Consider the following 3471-nt stretch of genomic DNA (forward strand, 5'->3'; position numbering starts at 1 on the left):
GTTTGTTGTGTATTTTAAAGTTTTTTTATCGAATAAACTTTTTTGAAATAATTATGTTTGTTTAAGGTTGTGTAAGAATGTTTATCTTAATTTTACTAGTACCCACTCCCCTGTCCCTAGCTTAAGAAATATTTGATATTTGGAAAGGTCAATTGATTTTAACTAGTTAAAAACATTATCTAATATGGGAATACATCCGGTGAATGAAATCTAAAATAATCTGAGTTAACTTGTAAAAATTTCGAACTTTTAAACCACTTTTACAACACATCACTTATTCTACAAATTATTAGTTTCTATATCAGATCGCTCTAATCTAAATCATTATTTTGTAACAATATGCAAACTGGAACACTTGTATATTATAGAAATGAAAACCAAATTTCATACATTTCGCACAATTGATACACGATTCACATTTATATCATAAAAGCACTGATTGTGGAATATAAATATGGCGGGAGAATCTTAATGACGCATATTGATAGACTTCCGCCGAAGTTGATTTCGCATTACTGTTAAACAGACCCTTACAAATTACAGATATTCCATTTTACGCATTTGTAAAGAAATATAGATACGATGACAAAGCCTAGATTTTTTTAAATTCTGTAGGGAATATTTATCTGATATAGAATCTTACTGTATAATAAAAAGAGAGTCACTCTGTTAAATATCATCTTATCACATCAGAAATATGTGATAGAATAATATCTTGTATACGTTAAAAAAACCTAGAACATTTACCTATTTTTGAGCTGATACAGATTTATTAAAAATACAATTCATATCGTTTAGCAATTTGTTCAGCGAAGGAATGCAATGCAATTATGCAAGATAATTCATAACTTGAAAATTGAAAAATAAAACATGTTAACTTACAATGAATAATAATTTGTTCAGGATTATGCAATGGTCAACTGATTGAACATACCAGTCTTGAAGTCACACCAACACAGTAAAAGTCATTTACCAGTAGAAGGTCGACAATTTATGCATTTTAACTCACCAGATAAACCTTCTCCATTCGGACATCATCCATTTTTGTCCACTCCCGGTTTTTGTTTGGTGCCTTCTGGGTGCCCTGCTGTGGTGGCTTGGATGTGTTGGGGCTGCGTCCTGCGAACGTTGCTTTTGCTTTGTTGATCTTTATTCCCGTTTTTTATAATATCTCTGGAAGATAACTGACTCTATTAAGTTTCATAAAAGGACGGGTTCTTTCTGATTACTTGCCTAATATCTCACGGATACCATACTCAGTTAACATTTAAAGTAATTGAGTAAATTGTGCAACAATTTACACTAACACTGACATTAGTTTGTAACTTTGAAGTAAAGTGAAAGGTCGCCAAGGTACACCATTTCACTTATCGGGTAAACCTTCTCCATTCCGACATAAACCATATATTCTCTATTAATCTCGGAAAGATAACTGCCTCTTTTGCATGGCACACATATCATAAGAAGACGTGTACTTTCTAATTCCATACTCAACATGTCACGGGCACTACTGTTAGCATTTGTGTACATTTGCACTAAAAGTGAAATTAGTTTGTAATTGACGTGAGAATCCCTCTGTATAATAAGCGTCCGTGGGAAAAAGAATTAACTTGAGAAAAGAAAAGTTTTCCTGTTTGACAAAAACAGTGGTACGCTCGTCCCTTTGCTAATTTGTAGACCGAAGAATTTTAACGTTTTCCCGCTTTGATTAAAGCTGGTGTAAAATATAACTTGAAAGCCTTGAATAAATTAAAACCAAAAATATTCGCTTTGATACAAAACAGCATGATTATCTCTAACAAGTAGATTCTATTGTTATATACAAATGCAGATATAGTTCTGATCTCTTTTTTATATAATATAATCTTTATCACAAACCAAAAACTCACTTGTCAAACAAACTATCAAAGTCAAAGACACAATAGAGAATTATTAATAAACAATATACTCCTTAATAGTTTGGTTATTTTAGTTTGTTTACAAAGTGTATTATTCACTGATATTTGAAGAAGAAAAAACTAATTTTCATACACATATTTGTTTAATTGACACTTTCTTTCTTTTAGGTTATATTTTTTTAAATACTGAATGTAAATAATTGTTTATGCTTTACTGCATATTTTTCGGCGTCTTGTCCTTTAAAACAACCAAACACATATTTTCATCTAATACATATTCATGGAAAGAAAACCATTGCATTCTTCATTTTCCTTGCTTTCCTTTTCGTTTTTGCAGACATTAAAACACAGATACAAGAGGATTAAAATAGCTAAATAAGAATTAGTTAAACAACAACAAAACCTAAGTCACACATACACGTGGAGAAAGGCATGGTTAAAAAATGTTAAATATATTTAAAATGATATCTTACCTTAAAAGATTATTACTTAAAAAAATTAAAATTAACAATTGTGTGTTTTCACATGACTCTTTTGGTTGAGAGGTTGTTTTTAATGGTTTAGGCATAATAATTGTAGACACGCGTGATCGTTAGAGGCGACTAAATTGGTGAGGTGAGGCAGCTGAGGCAGATGAGGCGGGTTTGACCCCCTGGTGTTGCTTTAAAGCAGCACGCCTCCAGATTCATGTTAATTTTTATGAAAATTTTAGAAATGATTTTGAAAGTAAAATATTGTGAGGTTAACAAAAATAGTAATTGGTATATTGCAATCGGCACTTACAATCCAATACATATGCAGAAACAGTCCTTACTGCGTTAGTAACGCAGTAGAAATATGGTGATAGGTGATAAAATACTGCAAAATCAGTCTTAAACCGCACATAATATGTTTAATATAATTTGGATTTTTAATGTTTTTACCTTTCTTGAAATTTTAGTACATTTGTTTTCAATATTGATTTTCTTGAAATTATTTTGTTTACCCGGAGGCGTGCAGCTTAAAGTTTGTAACACCCGAGGTTTACCAAAATCATTTTGTTCTATTTCGGCGCCGTATAACCTAAATTGTGTGGTGCGCCGTTAAACCAAATCAAACAAACAAGCTAACAAGAAAGACTTAAGATGTTTCTTTTTTTTCAATATGTACATGTACCAGTAATCAGTCAATGACAGTAGGTCGAAGCAAGCTCATCCTTTAATTATCAAGATCACTGATTGAGGTATCATAATCTAATTTGATAGTAATTCATGAAAATAAATGAAATTAGGACTTGAACAAATATGTTGACCTAATTTCAAATTATTGGGGTCAAAAGTCATTTTCCCAATAATCATCAAGTTGAATAAAGGTATACTATACTCTTGTTTTGTCATTAAAATTGTTTGTAATAAATCTTTGTAATACACCCGAAGAAGTTTTTATCCGTCAAATTAGTACAAACATAAATAATTCATTGATATAGTTAAACTAATTTACGAAGTATTCCTACCCTAATTAAAATCATTGTCTAACTTTCAAGTAAAACAGCTAGATTTCTCTTAAATTTCCCAACATATTTCTTCCGTGTTCA

This window comes from Ruditapes philippinarum, unplaced genomic scaffold (assembly GCF_026571515.1).
Source record: "Ruditapes philippinarum isolate M1 unplaced genomic scaffold, ASM2657151v2 ctg1803_1_1_1_1, whole genome shotgun sequence".
Taxonomy (NCBI): domain Eukaryota; kingdom Metazoa; phylum Mollusca; class Bivalvia; order Venerida; family Veneridae; genus Ruditapes; species Ruditapes philippinarum.